This window comes from Rhinatrema bivittatum, chromosome 2, assembly GCF_901001135.1.
Source record: "Rhinatrema bivittatum chromosome 2, aRhiBiv1.1, whole genome shotgun sequence".
Classification (NCBI taxonomy): domain Eukaryota; kingdom Metazoa; phylum Chordata; class Amphibia; order Gymnophiona; family Rhinatrematidae; genus Rhinatrema; species Rhinatrema bivittatum.
In genome coordinates this window covers 639,483,140-639,500,411 of record NC_042616.1, presented here as the reverse complement: position 1 = coordinate 639,500,411, position 17,272 = coordinate 639,483,140, and positions in this window count along the sequence as shown.

Here is a 17,272-nt window from a genome sequence, read left to right as displayed (position 1 = left end):
TTCTGGGAGGGCAAGGCAGCAATGGCCCAATGCAAGGAAATGTTCACCAAGCTCATGGCCTCAACAATATGTTGTGAACGACATGAGCATGAACCCCTCTTGCCATGACACAATTGGCACAACCTCATGAGCTGGGCCCTAGGGTTTGTGCTGGCGTGGGTGAGTGAATCTTGGCATGAGCCAGGCTATGACAGAGTCCAAGGGGCTAAGATGGAGGTATGGCTGAAGCTGCAGCTGAAGACTGAAGCGAAGCAAGGCTGAAGACCTGGAACAAGGCTACCTTTGCTGAAGCAAGGCTGGAGTGTCTGAAGAGCACTTTTATAGGGTAGCTGGCAGTGACATCATCCAAGGGAACTGCAGACTTTTCCCATCATAAGCCCTTTATAGGAAACTGTCACATGCTCACTCATATAGGAAACAGCATCGGAGGAGCATCGGTGTCTGCCATGCAACAGCAGCATTCAGAGTGAGTGAAGCTGCTCGTGTAACCTCCCCACGGGTGGTAAGTGTAATACAAACAGTTGATTGTACATCTCTACTGTCCTTAAGCCCCACAATTTTGGGTGCCATTTTATGCAACCATTTTCTTCAGAAGTGCATTTCCTTCAAGGGTACACAAAAGAATTTCTTTCTCTCGGGGATGTCTCTCCTGCCACTTAACTCCTCCTAATGCTGGTACCCCAGGGGTGAGTCCTTTCTATGGAGGGGGAGGGAAACTGGAATTTCTGATCCAGGTGGTGAGGTGAATCCTTTGGCAGTGTGCAAGTATGCAGCTGTTGCTTTACTGGGACAAATAATGCAGGACACAGGTCTGTGTGTTCAAATAATAACCTTTACTGATCTTTTCAAAAGGATAATCAATGTCCCATTTCAACAAATAATATTATAGATGAGGGTCCTGTTCTTTCTGCGTAAGTGTTGACAATTTAGGTTCTTGGAGCCCCTAACTCTCTTAAACGGAGAGTGTCAGCATCCCAGATTCTTGGGAAAATCCTATAGTGAGGGAGATCCCCTTAGTGGTTTACACAATCCTCTCTGAATTGCAGTAGACTTCAAACAACTGCTCAGCCTGCGCCTGTATCCCCAGGGGAAGATCCTGTGAAGAGTCTTTGAGATTATTCTTCTTTCACCTGACTCCTTTATGTGACCTCTCAGTGGGGGAGGCCTCAGATGGAACCAGGCCTGTGCGAATGCAGCTCCGGCCCCAAAAAAAAGGAGGGGTGGAAAGCAAACCCTCTTCAACCAAAATCTGAATCAAAGTTACTTAACAGCAAAACCCTTCCAATCTGAAGCAAAGTCTCTGTAACTCTCGGGGTAGCCCCACACTAACAGGGAGTGCCTGGCAGAGATTCCCCTTAGCAAAACACACCTAATGAGGGGCATAGGCCTCACTTAGGCAGGAACCAAAACAGAGTTCCTTCCTCTTCAGGAGCTAAACAAAAAAAAAAAAAAATACCTACACCTCTCTCAACCTCTAGTTATTACCAAGGTCCATCCACGCTTCATGGGCGACTAGGATTATACAGTGGGCAACCCATGGGGGTGCAACACAATGATTCCATTAATTTACTATCACAGAGGTCAGACTCTCTGGCTTGTAGTTCCCAGGTTCCTCCTTGATTATAACAAGTGTATGTAGATTTAAAAATGACTTCTGTACTGGGTGCACATTGAAAGATTTTAGTAGAATTTAGTGGTGTGTTAAGCATTATTGTATTTGTTGTTTTACTGTTAATAGCCTTGAGTAAGAAATTAATAAATTAAATTAAATTTCTAGGAGGTGATTTTGATAATGAGCACAGTCTGGTAAACTGATAAGCATGGGGGTAACTTGCACAGTGCAGCAGATACTGTCATAAGCTTGCTGGGCAAACTGGGTGGATCATTTGGTCCTTTTCTGCCGTCATTTCTATGTTTCTAAATAATTTTCAAAGGGAAACGCTCTGTGAAGTTTCCCTTTGAAAGTTCAGGCCAGTGTGGAAAATCAGGTACTTTGTATTTGCATGAAAGTAAGGGGGTTATTTTCTAAACCTATCGCACGTGAAAAGAGACTGTTCGCATGCGATAGCTAGATTGGGGCAGAGTCGGGGCGGCGGCAGCACCGGAAAAGGAGGAGTCAAGGCGGCATCGGGGTAGATGCTACAGAAACTTTGCTGGCGGCGATAAGGTAAGACCCCTTATCGCTGCCAGTAGCGTGTCCAATAGCACCACCTTTCACGGTGGCGCTATTGGGTGCGAAAGCCGGCAGCAATAACACCACGGTGGTGCGATTGCTGCCGGCTTTTGCAGGCCTGTCCCCCGCTTCGCCCCCACGCCCCCCCACCGAAATCCAGAAAATCCAGGCCTAAATTTGGAGATTTCAAAATAATATCTCCATGTTTACATTCCTTCCCTGACTTAACCCTGGTACTTTTTTTCCCATGGGTAAACATATGTATGCAGTGAACATTATGCGTACTTTTGCTCATAGAGGTAGATGGATAAATGCCTGTTTATCTGTACAAAAAGTTCAGAAAATGACCCTTCCATTTAGAGATGGTTGCTACAAAGTAAAGTAGTAACATGATAGATGATGGCTCATCCAATCTACCCAGTTATTTCTGTTCACATTGCTAAGGATGTACTGTATCTCAGTTTGCCAGTCATATTGGCATCCCATCGTATTCAGGGCATTTTTTGTTGTCTTCTCTTAAGTACTCAATGATTTTGGATAGATGTGCATACAATATCACCTATTTAGTTCACACCCATTCAAATCACAAAACTGTTGTCTGAACATCTAGTCTCTTAGGCCCCCCTGCATAGCCTGACTCAGCTATGTGAGTACATGCATTTCTGCTAGAAATTTAATTTTTTCCTGCACTAGCAGACTGCTGGAAAGATCTAGCTACTATTTGCATTCTATCATCCCAGCCTAGTGCAGAGGTTGTTGACCATCTAGCTTTCTAGATTCCCTCCATAACCTACCAGGGAGACCTGGCTGGATGAGTGTCTGTGTTTCAGCTAGGACATCTAGTTATTATTAATCCAGCACTGCCCTCCTGCCCACAAAAATTCCAATTTAGCAACCATCTAAATAGCTATCAAATCTAGTGAGGCTGTTTCCAGGATCCTAGGTCCGCATGGCCTTGCAGGACAAAACTCAGTGAACACTAACTTGCCAGCACTGACCCAATTAGACTGTGGAGAATTGTAGCCTGCTGTTATCAACCCAATTTTCCTATGACTTGTAGTTATGTGTCTCTTTTTTTCGCCCTTTGTTTATTCCTTATCACCTCTTCCCTTGCTTCTGCTCTTGTGATTGAGAAGGGTGCTTTGTTTGCAGTAATGCAACATTCCAACTCTAAAAAATGCCATACTGGGTTATACGAAAGATCTATCAAGCCCAGCATCCTGTCCCCAATAGTGGCCAATCCCAAAGAATAGGTCCAATCCTTGCTCATAACCAGGGATAATCAGTCGCTTCTCCAAATTCATCTGGCTAATAATGGTTTATGAACGTTTCCTCCAGTAAACTGTCCAAATTCTTTTTAAATCCAGCTAGATTCATTGCTTTCAGCACATCCTTTGGCAATAAATTCCACAATTTAATTGTATGCGGAGTAAAAAAATTCCCTTTGATTTGTTTTAAAAGTGCTACCCATTAGCTTCCTTGAATGTTCCCTAATCCAGGTATGTTGGAAAGTGTAAATAACTGTTCCCTATTTACCTGGTCCACACCACTCATGATTTTGTAGACTTCTATCATAGCATCTCTCAGCCATCTCTTCTCCAGACTGAAGAACCTTAACCTATTTAGTCTTTCCTCATAGGGGAGCCATTCCATCTTGTTACAGTCCCGGGCCATGCCCCGGCCCCTCCACCTACCTCGGGACAGGCACAGGCCGCTGGAACTGCTCTTCGGCCGTCTAGGCCCGACCTGGCTCCTGCTGTGGTGTTCCCTCCTCGAGGGAGACACCGCCGCTCCCCCGTGGCTGGCCCCACCCCCTAGGCACGTGCGCACGCGCAGGGGCTCCAAGTTTAAAGGGGCCAGTGCGGGAAAACTAAGCATAGCCCCAGGAGTGACGTCAGACGCTGCAGGGTTATTTAAACCCTGCAGCAGCCGGCTCTAGCCTTGCCTTGCAACAAGGTTCACTCGGCTTAAGAGGTTCTAGTTGCTGTTCCAGATCGCTGATCTTGTCTTCGGTTTCTGACTTCTGGTTCCTGACTCTGGCTTCCGTTCCTGGACTCCTTCTCTGCTTCCTCCCTTGGATTTGTCTTCTGCTTCTGACTCCTGACTTCCGACCTTGGCTCATCCACTGACTTCCGGCTTCAGCTTCTGTTCCTGGATTCGTCTTCGGCTTTCAAGTTCTGCTCTTTCTTTTTTGAGATGGATCAACCAAAACTGCACAAATACTCAAGGTGTGGTCGCATTATGGATCGATACAGAAGCATTATAACTTCCATTTTATTTTTCATTGCATTTCTTATAATACCTCAATTCTATTTGATTGTTTGACAACTACTGCACACTGTCCAAGGATTTTAAAGCAATGTCCCAGCATCATATAATTATAATTTGGATTCATTATTTCCTATAAGCATCACTTATCCACACTAAATTTTAGAGATGTGAATCGTGTCCTCGATCGTCTTAACGATCGATTTCGGCTGGGAGGGGGAGGGAATCGTATTGTTGCCATTTGGGGGGGTAAAATATCGTGAAAAATCGTGAAAAATCGTAAAAAATCGAAAAAACGTAAAATCGCAAAACCGGCACATTAAAACCCCCTAAAACCCACCCCCGACCCTTTAAATTAAATCCCCCACCCTCCCGAACCCCCCCCCAAATGACTTAAATAACCTGCGGGTCCAGCGGCGGTCCGGAACGGCAGCGGTCCGGAACGGGCTCCTGCTACTGAATCTTGTTGTCTTCGGCCGGCGCCATTTTCCAAAATGGTGCCGAAAATTGGCGGCGGCCATAGACGAACACGATTGGACGGCAGGAGGTCCTTCCGGACCCCCGCTGGACTTTTGGCAAGTCTTGTGGGGGTCAGGAGGCCCCCCCCAAGCTGGCAAAAAGTTCCTGGAGGTCCAGCGGGGGTCAGGGAGCGATTTCCCGCCGCGAATCGTTTTCGTACGGAAAATGGCGCCGGCAGGAGATCGACTGCAGGAGGTCGTTCAGCGAGGGTTCCGGCGCCTCGCTGAACGACCTCCTGCAGTCGATCTCCTGCCGGCGCCATTTTCCGTACGAAAACGATTCGCGGCGGGAAATCGCTCCCTGACCCCCGCTGGACCTCCAGGAACTTTTGGCCAGCTTGGGGGGGGCCTCCTGACCCCCCCCAAGACTTGCCAAAAGTCCAGCGGGGGTCCGGAAGGACCTCCTGCTGTCCAATCGTGTTCGTCTATGGCCGCCGCCATTTTTCGGCGCCATTTTGGAAAATGGCGCCGGCCGAAGACAACAAGATTCAGTAGCAGGAGCCCGTTCCGGACCGCTGCCGTTCCGGACCGCCGCTGGACCCGCAGGTTATTTAAGTCATTTGGGGGGGGGTTCGGGAGGGTGGGGGATTTAATTTAAAGGGTCGGGGGTGGGTTTTAGGGGGTTTTAGTGTGCCGGCTCACGATTCTAACGATTTATAACGATAAATCGTTAGAATCTCTATTGTATTGTGTTCCATAACGGTTTAAGACGATATTAAAATTATCGGACGATAATTTTAATCGTCCTAAAACGATTCACATCCCTACTAAATTTCATTTGCCATTTAGATGTCTAATCCCTCAGTTTTGAAAGATTCTTTTGAAACTCCTCACAATCAGCTTGTGATTTAACTACCGTACATTGAACAATTATTCTGCAAATTTGATAACCTCATTCATTACTCCCTTTTCCAAATCATTTATAAATATATTAAAAAGCACCAATCCCAGTACAGATCTCTGGGATACTAACTTGCCATAATGGGTCAGACCAAAGGTCCATTAAGTGCAGTAATTTGTTTCTAACAGTGACCAATCCAGGTCACAAGTACCTGGCAGGATCCCAAAAGCCTGACATATTCCATTCTGCTTATCCCAGTATAAGCAGTAGATTTCCTCGACCACCTTAATAATGATTTAAAGAATTTTCTTCCAGAAACATGTCCAAACATTTTTAAACCCAGCTACACCAACAGCATTTATCGCACCCTCTGCCAATGAATTCTAGAGTCCATAAGAACATAAGAAATTGCCATGCTGGGTCAGACCAAGGGTCCATCAAGTCCAGCATCCTGTTTCCAACAGAGGGCAAACCAGGCTACAAGAACCTGGCAAGTACACAAACACTAAGAAGATCCCATGCTACTTATGCCAGTAGTAGCAGAGGCCATTCCCTAAGTCAACTTGATTAATAACAGTTAATGGACTTCTCCTTCAAAAACTTATCCAAACCTTTTTTAAACCCAGCTATACTATCTACACTAACCACATCCTCTGGTAATAAATTCCAGAGCTTAATTGTGCATTGAGTGAAAAAGAATTTTCTCCGATTAGCCTTAAATGTGCTACTTGCTAACTTCATGGAATGTCCCTTAGTCCTTCTATTATCCAAAAGTGTAAATAACCGATTCACATCTACTCATTCAAGGCCTCTCATTATTTTAAAGACCTCTATCATATCCTCCCTCAGCCATCTCTTCTCCAAGCTGAACAGCCCTAGCCTCTTCAGCCTTTCCTCATAGGGGATCTGTTCCATTCCCTTTATCATTTTGTTCGCCCTTCTCTGTACCTTCTCCATCGCAACTATATCTTTTTTGAGATGCAGCGACCAGAATTGCACAGAATACTCAAGTTGCAGTTTCATCATGGTGTGATACAGAGGCATTATGATATTCTCTATTTTATTATCCATTACTTTCCTAATAATTTTTAGTATTCCTTTTGCTTTCTTGGCCACTGTCGCACACTGAGCAGATTTCAGCATATTATCCAGGATGGAACCTAAATCCTTGTCTGGGTTGTGATAATTTGGGTTGCTCTTCCCAACATGCATCAATTTGCACATGTCCACATTTACAGTAAATGCCATCTACCATTTGGATGCCCAGTTTCCCAGTCTCGCAAGGTCCTCTTCAATCACAATCCTCTTGTGATTTAACAACTTTGAATAATTTTGTATCATCAGCAAATTTGATCACCTCGCTCATGCCTATTTCTAGATCATTTATAAATAAGTGCGGTGACGAGATCGGGCCTCCCCCAGTTCCCTCCCAGTCCGCTCCAATTAAGGTACATAAGGTACATAAGAAAATGCCATACTGAGTCAGACCAAGGGTCCATCAAGCCCAGCATCCTGTTTCCAACAGTGGCCAATCCAGGCCATAAGAACCTGGCAAGTACCCAAAATTAAGGAGCAGACTGGGAGGGAACTTTACTACCCCCTACCTACCCTCCCTCCCTCTTTCCCTCTCTTCCCAGACCCTTTTGAAGGCCCTACCTTATTTTTGTTTCCTGGTTATAGAACTTACGCCAGCTCCTGAGCTAGCATATTTTGCGGCACGCAATCCCCCACCACAGCAGCAAATGGCCACTTTACCAGCTGCTTCCAGCCCCACCCCTCCCTGCCCCTTTTCTTGGCCCCAGTACTTCTGCAAGTAATGGGAGCTACGTGCGTGGCCAGGTCTTGCACTCACGCATCTTCAAAAGGGCCCAGCCACACACGTAATTTATAATAGTTTCATCCCCGTTTCTGCCACAGTCATAGAATATGGCAGTAGATAAGGACCATTCAGCCCATCAATTATGTACACACATAATCCAGGTACAATGCCACAGACATCCTATGTGAAAGAAAGCTTGTGTGCATGTGTGAAAGAGCATGTGTGTATGTAAGAGGAAGGAAAGAAGACAGGAGGAGAGAAGAAACAGAAAGAATAAAAGAGACTCAGAAAAAGGAATAAGGAAAAGACAGACAAGGGTTAAAAAAGAGACTGGGACCAACCAATTAGAAAAATAAGATCAGACAACAAAAGTAAAAAAAACTTTGTCTTTCTGCAATTGGAATATGCCATCTTTGGGAATGTGCATTTCTCATATATTTGAATTTTGCTTTTTCTTCATTATTCCAGAGTTTACAGGGTCTGGTTTCTCTGGCTTTCCATTTCAGTTTTGCCTGCATTTTTCCGTTTCTAAATTGTAGTTCCTTATTTAGTATTAGATAAGGGTCTGTCTGTCATGCACATGTATGACAAAGGTGCAGTATTTTGACTGACATTGTAGTTTCTCTGTAGGGATTTATAGCAGTCTGGCTTGTTCTGTTCACCCAGAAGGTGGTTTTATTAGTGTTCTGGAGCCTGTGTGTGTGAGAGATAGGGAGTGTGTGTGAGAGCATTGGCATGTATATGAGAGAAAGAGTGTGTGAAAGAATCAATGTATTAGTATGTGTATGTATATGAGATAGATCTCCTGCCTCCCCCAATCTATGATTAATCTCAGGGTGAGTAGAAATCAAAAGGTCCCAGGTATGGAGTCCAGGAGATTTTAAAATCCTTATTAGATTTAATTATTGAGTGTAACTTGATGTTTCTATTGTTTTGAAATATTTTATTGTTGGGGGGGGGGAGAAATATAAAGAACATTTTTTAATTATTGAATGTTTTATTCATCAGATGTTTTGAAATATTTCATTGATGTTTGTGGAATATTAGAAGAAATTTATGCAAGTTTTTTTAAATTATTGGATGTTTGTGTTAACATTTATTTTTTAGTAGCATGGTTTTAATATTATGAATGATGTTTTATATATATCTTAATTTTATTGCTTGATGTTTTGTGAGGAATAATAATACAGTTGGGCTTCTGGTTTCCAGTGCAGTTTTTGTTGGCACGTTTCTGTTTTCTATTTGGTGAGGATTTGTCTGTATTTTAAAGGTCCAGTTCTTGTATAACTTGAATTCTCGCTGTGAAAATGATGGTACTTATCATCAACGCCTTTTACAGCATTATGGTCCTCTCTTCCACATTTCTATTTTAAACAGAAGTTTGCTCTTTATTAATTTCATTTGCATGCAGAAAATGGTTTTGAATGTTCTAGCACATATTTTATTGTAACTGCTGTTAGTAGAATAGGCAATTATTTTATGGGATTGATTTTGTTCATTTTCTCTCTAAGGATTGGGTTGCTGGGAGCATAAAATTGATAGACGTTTTACGTCAAAGAAAGTAGTGCTCAGAAGGTAATGCAGGAGGGTGGATTGTGTTTTAGGGCACCTCGCAGCAGCAAATTTTCTGGTGTAACACCAGTTTCAGCAATCACCCTATGCCCCTGCCAGTAACCCTTACAATGTTCAGCTTCAGAGATTCTTAATTGCTTTCTCATTGTGATATGGCAATTGAGATCACACTGTGAACATGTTTCATGTGCTGTCTTGTCCAATGCCAGGTGTTGCTGACATCAGTACAGTGACTTTGCATATCAAAGAAAAAGATTTTGAGTCACACACAAAGATGCTGTGCATGACCTTTTGAAATCACAGACATTTGAATCCACTGGGATTGTTTAATTAGCAGCAAAAAAGACAGTTACAGCCAATCTGATTATACTACTGGTGGTAACATATGGCAAGCAGGGGGTGCCAGTGTGGTTACACTAAAAGTGTCACAAATCACACAAATTCTCTCTCATTTGTTGAGATAGAGAGAACAGTCTGAGAGTGCCAGCAGAAGCAGACCCTGACAGTGATGTTACTTGCAACAGTAGTACTAACGGAGGTAATTTTCATAGGAGTTGTGTGCATAAATGTAACATACGTTTGTAGCAATTTTCAAAAGCCCGCTTACTTGAGTAAAGTGCATTTACTCGAATAAAACCCAGTTTTACTTAGGTAAATGCTTATTAAAATCAGGCCCCTTATGCTGGTGATTGGCAAAATTCCACTGGTTTCTTTGCCTTATGCAATTTTAAAATGAGATTTTTGATATTTTTATAATGAAGTTCACTAAAACAATGACTGAACATTAGACTTCTGGTAAAAATAGTTTAAATGAATACTCAAGTAACTTTTCCATTATAAGTCCATTAAAAGAACTTAATACTTGGATATTAAGTTGATCAACACTTATGAAACCTTCTGTCAAGTAAATAAGGTCCTCCTATATGACTGAAAAGATTAATTCATATGTGCCATCGAGAGTATTGCATTTGAATCAAGGGAAAGGGCTAAAAGTTCCAGAACCTAAAGAAATATTAAAGGTTCAAACTAAATTAAGAGGCTTGTGTGGCTCCAAATTTCTAGAATTCTTTGCCTTTGAAGTTACAAGAAATGGAGGAATACTTGCCTTTTCGAAAACAACGTAATTCTTAGTTGTTTGACTGGATAAATTAAACCAGAGGTCCTCAAACTGGTCCTTGGGGTTCCTTGCAGCCAATATACATACAAGAGATTTATTTGCATTCACTGCCTCCAATATATGCAAATATGTCTCATGCATATTCATTAGGGATATCCTGAAAACCCAACTGGCTGGAGTAAGGTGGATTATCCCTAACACTAGTTTGAATAGCAAATAACCATGTGCTACTTACTTCTTCCACCCTACTTATTGTTTTATAAATTTCTGTCATATTCCCTCTCTGTTGCCTGATAGCCCTAACTTGTTTAGCCATTCTTCAAATGGGAGCCATTCCATCCTATTTATCATTTTGGCTGTCCTTCTTTGTACCTTTTTTAGTTCTGGTATATTTTTCTTCAGATGGGGCAAGCAGAACTGCATGCATTTTGTAATCATAGTTAGGATTATTTTGCCTTGTGTGCATCATATCACATCCCTATGTATCTGTTTGCACCCTCCCCCTGCCCCCTCCTTTGTCTCGACTACCCCCCCCCCACCCCTCCCCTTGTTATTTAGTTAATTGTTCTGTTACTGCGTTTACGTTATACACCGTTCTCTGTAAAGGCTATGCCTATATATCTTTTGTTGTAAGTTACTTGTAAACCGGCACGATGTGCAAACGGTTGCCGGTATATAAAATTAAATAAATAAAATTAAATAAATAAAAATTTTCCACATTAAATTTTATCTGCCATTTGGATGTCCAGTACCCCCAGTCTCACAAGTTCTTCTGCAGTTCCTTATAGTCCACTCATATTTTAACATTAAATAATTTTGTGTCATCTGTACATTTGATCACCTTACTTGTAGTTCCATTTTCCTTATATTTTATGAACAATACTACTTGTCTTAGTACCAATCCCTGGACCAATCCACTATTTACCTTTTTCCATTGGGAAAACTTAACATTTAATCCTACTCTGTTTCCTATTTTAACCAGTTACCAATCGACTGTAAGACATTGCCTTCTATCCCATGACTTTTGAATTTTCTGAGGAGTTTTTCAAGACAGATTTTGTCAAATGCCTTCTGAAAATTCAGATACACTGATCAACCAGTTTACCCACATGTTTATTAACACCTTCAAAAAAATCAAGTAGATTGATGGATAAGGCGACTACCCTTGCTAAATCCATGCCGGCTCTTCCCCGTATGACATAGTGAGGGCAAAGGTAGCGCCGGCGCCATTTTGATTATTGGCAATACGGCCCGCGTGCAGGAGGTCGCTCCCGGACCCCCGCTGGACTTTTGGCAAGTCTTGTGGGGGTCAGGAGGCCCCCCCAAGCTGGCCAAAAGTCCCTGGGGGTCCAGCGGGGGTCCGGTAGCGATCTCCTGCACGCGTGACGTCGGGAACCAGGAACCAAAATGGTGCCGGCGCTACCTTTGCCCTGTCACATGATAAGGGCAAAGGGCCACCGGCGCCATTTCTATTAATGCAGCCGTGGTCAGAGAGCGGGAGATCGCGCCGGGACCCCCCCCCCCCCCCCCACTGGACCCCAGGTAATTTAAAACATTTTGGGGGGGGGTTTGTTTTAAAGGTTCGGGGTGGGTTTTAGGGTTGTTTTGGTGTGCCGGTTTTCCCGCGCCCTATTTAACGATACAATACAAATGCCCCTGATGATAAATCGGGGGCATTTGTATTGTATCGTGCACTCTAACGATTTTGGACGATTTTAAAATTATCTGACGATAATTTTAATCGTTCAAAAATGATTCACATCCCTACTGTCCGCAGCCAACCAATTCTGTGCTTCTCTGGGCCGTGAGCAGGATGGGCACCGCTCACGGCCCACCAAGTCTCTACTCCTCTCTGCCATGAGTGGGATAGGCTCTCCTTGCAGCCCCAAATGGCTGCTCTTCAGTAGGGATGTGAATCGTTTTTCAACGATTAAAATTATCGTCCGATAATGTTTATATCGTCTTAAATCGTTATAGAACACGATACAATAGAAATTCTAACGATTTATCGTTAAAAATCGTTAAATCGTGTTAGTGCGCACTAACTCGAGTTAGTGCGCACTAACTCCCCGTTAGTGCGCACTAACTCGATTTAGTGCGCACTAACTGAAAATGATACAAATAAACACTTTCCAGGTCACTGAAGGTCAGTTAGGAATGAATATGTGTTCCTATTGGCTGGCTGCCCTCTTATCTATTGATGTTACCAAGGTTACCACTGAGGTGATGGTTGGGGGGATGGGAAATGGAACTGGAAACTAACGAACACCAACAGAAAATGAAACAAAGTGTTCACACTTCCCAGGTCAGTAAAGGTCACTTAGGAATGAATATGTATGTATGTATTCCTATTGGCTGGCTGTGCTCTTATCTATTGATGTTACCAATATGGTTGGGGGGATGTGAAATGGAAACAGTTGGAAGCTTGACAAAAAAAGTAATGTAATGATCAGCACTCACGTGACTAGAACTTGTTTGTTTATTATTTTTGTTAGCAGGCACCTGAAATGCTAGTGCATGTTGAATTTGCCAATCACTGTGCATTTTAGAAAGGTGGTCCTGGCTGGAACTGTACACAGTTCAAATATATGTAATTGATTGTTGGTAAGTGTATTTTTTAAGTAGCCACACTGGCACCAGTATGTTTACTTTTCCTCCTACTTAACTCACTAGCTCAGCTTTGTAAGAAGGGCTTCTCTGCTTGTGTGTTGTTTTTGTTTGGTGTGAGGAGAGCAGAAACATCAGATCTTTATTCAATCTACTACAGTCATCTCTTACAGTGCCCTATCCCTATTAATACCAGGAGTGTTGTGATCTTCCTGCACACAGTGCCCTAACCCTGATACCAGTCTGAGACAGCTCCCTCCCTGCATTACTAGTGAGAGGCTGGCTTCACAGACAGGGGGGAGCTGCCTGACCCTCACTCCTGACTTCCCCCATGTCCCAGCTAGTGAATGGTGTGTGGGTGAGGGGGGGGGGGGGAGGATGGTGAAGTCTGAGACAGCTCCCTCCCTGCATTACTAGTGAGAGGCTGGCTTCACAGACAGGGGGGAGCTGCCTGACCCTCACTCCTGACTTCCCCCATGTCCCAGCTAGTGAATGGTGTGTGGGTGAGGGGGGGGGGGAGGATGGTGAAGTCTGAGACAGCTCCCTCCCTGCATTACTAGTGAGAGGCTGGCTTCGCAGACAGGGGGGAGCTGCCTGACCCTCACTCCTGACTTCCCCCATGTCCCAGCTAGTGAATGGTGTGTGGGTGAGGGGGGGGGAGGAGGGTGAAGTCTGAGACAGCTCCCTCCCTGCATTACTAGTGAGAGGCTGGCTTCACAGACAGGGGGGAGCTGCCTGACCCTCACTCCTGACTTCCCCCATGTCCCAGCTAGTGAATGGTGTGTGGGTGAGGGGGGGGGGGGGGAGGATGGTGAAGTCTGAGACAGCTCCCTCCCTGCATTACTAGTGAGAGGCTGGCTTCACAGACAGGGGGGAGCTGCCTGTCCCTCACTCCTGACTTCCCCCATGTCCCAGCTAGTGAATGGTGTGTGGGTGAGGGGGGGGGGGGTGGATGGTGAAGTCTGAGACAGCTCCCTCCCTGCATTACTAGTGAGAGGCTGGCTTCACAGACAGGGGGGAGCTGCCTGACCCTCACTCCTGACTTCCCCCATGTCCCAGCTAGTGAATGGTGTGTGGGTAAGGGGGGGGGAGGATGGTGAAGTCTGAGACAGCTCCCTCCCTGCATTACTAGTGAGAGGCTGGCTTCACAGACAGGGGGGAGCTGCCTGACCCTCACTCCTCCGGGGTATTGTGATCTTCCTGCACACAGTGCCCTATCCCTGATACCAGGGGTGTTGTGATCTTCCTGCATGCAGTGCCCTATCCCTATTAATACCAGGAGTGTTGTGATCTTCCTGCATGCAGTGCCCTATCCCTATTAATACCAGGAGTGTTGTGATCTTCCTGCATGCAGTGCCCTATCCCTGATATCGGGATGTGTGCAAGAAGATCACAACACCCCCGGTATCAGGAATAGGGCACTGCGTGCAGGAAGATCACAACACCCCCAGTATCAGGAATAGGGCACTGTGTGCAGGAAGATCACAACACCCCTGGTATTAGGGATAGGGCACTGTGTGCAGGAAGATCACAACACTCCTGGTATTAATAGGGATAGGGCACTGTGTGCAGGAAGATCACAATACCCCTGGTATCAGGGTTAGGGCACAAGTTCTAGTCACATTGACTGATCACATTACTTGTTTTGTCAAGCTACCAACTGTTTCCATTTCCCATCCCCCATATACTGTCAGTAGGAAGCTTGGTAACATGAATAAATAAGAGGGCAGCCAATAGGAATACATATTCATTCCTAAACTGACCTTAACTGACCTGAAAAGTGTCAAATTGTATCATTTTCAGTTAGTGCGCACTAACTCCCAGTTAGTGCGCACTAACTCCCGTTAGTGCGCACTAACTCGAGTTAGTGCGCACTAATCGGAAAAAACGATTTTTAACGATTTTTTAACTAAAAAATCGTGCCTAAGACGATTTTCTTGCCCTGCCACACGATTTCTATCGTTAAGACGATATGGAAAACGATTCACATCCCTACTCTTCAGTGCCTCCTAATGGTTGGTGCCCTAGGCAACTGCCTAGGGCACCAACCTGCTAGGCAGTGCACTGGCCCTGCAGTACTGGCCAGTGCACTGCCTAGCTTCTTTGCACTGGCCCTGCACTGGCCCTGTCGTACTGGCCAGTGCACTGCCTAGCTTCTTTGCACTGGCCCTGCACTGGCCCTGTAGTACTGGCCAGTGCACTGCCTAGCTTCTTTGCACTGGCCCTGCACTGGCCCTGTAGTACTGGCCAGTGCACTGCCTAGCTTCTTTGCACTGGCCCTGCACTGGCCCTGTAGTACTGGCCAGTGCACTGCCTAGCTTCTTTGCACTGGCCCTGGCAGAAGCATTGCCTGCAGTAACACCAAGCTTATCAGACTCAACAACAGTATCTTGATGAGATGAAAAAAAAAGCATCTATAGCCGTCTGTGACATCAAAGGGGAAGCAGCAGGGTTAGATGAAAACACCATCACTGCTCCTTTCCTCTTCTTGCCCATTCACCGACAAAGGCACCAAATAAAGTAAAGACGAAATCAATCAGTGATCCAACAATTACCTAGGGATGCATTCCTTTGGCGCTTGGCTTTGGCTGCATGCCACAGGACGTGGCTCCTATAGAGATGGAAGGCGGTTCTAGATTAAATCAGCCGTGGGCCCTTCAGAGCTCCAGCATACCCAAGAGCCAGAATGGAGTCACACTTCACCAGATAGATAGCCAGCCTTTTCTCCACTATCCCTCTGTAATGCAATCTTTAGTTATAATAGGCTTTGATTACTATAACTCTGTCTACCTTGGGCTTTTAGCATCTTACCTAAATCACTTCAAATATTACAAAATTCAGCTACTTGAATACTTATCAGTGCATTTCAGTTTGACCATATTACTCCAGTGCTGAAATCGCTTCATTGGTCGCCGGTCCAATTGCAGGTAAAAATATAAGATCCTCACTGTGATTTTTAAACCCATGTATTTCCTCAATGCTAAAAATTTACAAACTAACAAGAGAGCTTTGGTTTGTTGGCAGCTGTTTACTCGACATGGCGTAAGCAAAGATGGTTAGTCTTGAGGATATCAGGGACAGAATATTCTCTGTAGCAGGTCCTACTTTATGGAGCTAGTTACCAGAATCATTGAGAAGAGAAGCATCAATGAAAACATTCAAGGAAAATGTGAAAACACATATTTACTGAAACATTTGGTTGAATGAGGACTTTATGGTTATAGGGTATTGATCTCTGAGGTGCAGTTTAATCTTGGCAGATCTGTTGGTCATTTATCTGGTTGAATAACACTGGCTTCTGTTAATGTACTGACCAAGGCTGGTTATTGTCTTGTGCATTTCTGTTTGTTTTTACGAAGACTATGTATGTTTTCATATAAGCCACTAAGGATGTCAGATTACATGTCATATACATATTTCAACGTAAATAAATAAATACATGTATTGGTTATGCACAGAGTGCTTCCTTAGGGAATCTACACAGCGATGGATACATTTAATTATGTGATATCAAAAGAGAAGATAAGTAGCAGCTTATTATTGGATGAATTGGCATACACAGTTGCTTATATCCACTGTGTTTGTTCTTGTTATCAGATGCTATTGAAGACAATTATGGCTAAAAAATTCCTTCTCCCTGATGCAGATGTATTAATGACTGTGGAACATGGACCCCTATCATAAAGTTTCTGGAGATTTGCCATTTAAGTACAGTTGGACATTGATTTAATTGTTTAGCCCCAATTCAAGGTATTTGTGGAACTTTACTGGGGCCACCAAAATCCCATGGCTAAGTCCCAATTGTAAAGTCACCAGACCTTTCACCCCAGGGTGTGGGTTATTTTCTAATGGAAGGAAGGCTATCCTTCAAGACCCAAGGTATGTAGGTGGAATCCCTTCCCTGTATTTATTTATTTATTTGTTTGTTTTTTCATTTTTATATACTGACGTTCCTGTATAGCATACACAGAATTGTTATGTATATAGCATACACAGTATGTTACTAGCAGCTCTTCAGTGCAAGTATACTGGAAAAAACAACAGAAGCAAGGTACTGGACGTGCTGACGTAGACTCAGAAGCAAGATACTGGAAGTGCAGACGAAGACTCAAAGACAAGATACTGGGCGTGCTGACGTAGACTCAGGAGCAAGGTACTGAAGGTGCTGAGGTAGGTTCAGAAGCGAGGTATTGTAGATGCAGAGGTAGGTTCTGAAGCGAGATACTGAAGATGCAGATGTAGACTCAGGAACAAGGACTGAAGGAAGACATGAGCACAGTCCCTCAGAGCACCCTGCTCAGACCACTCCTGGGACTGAGTCAAGGGCCACCCTGTCCCACGCATCCCCAACACTGGC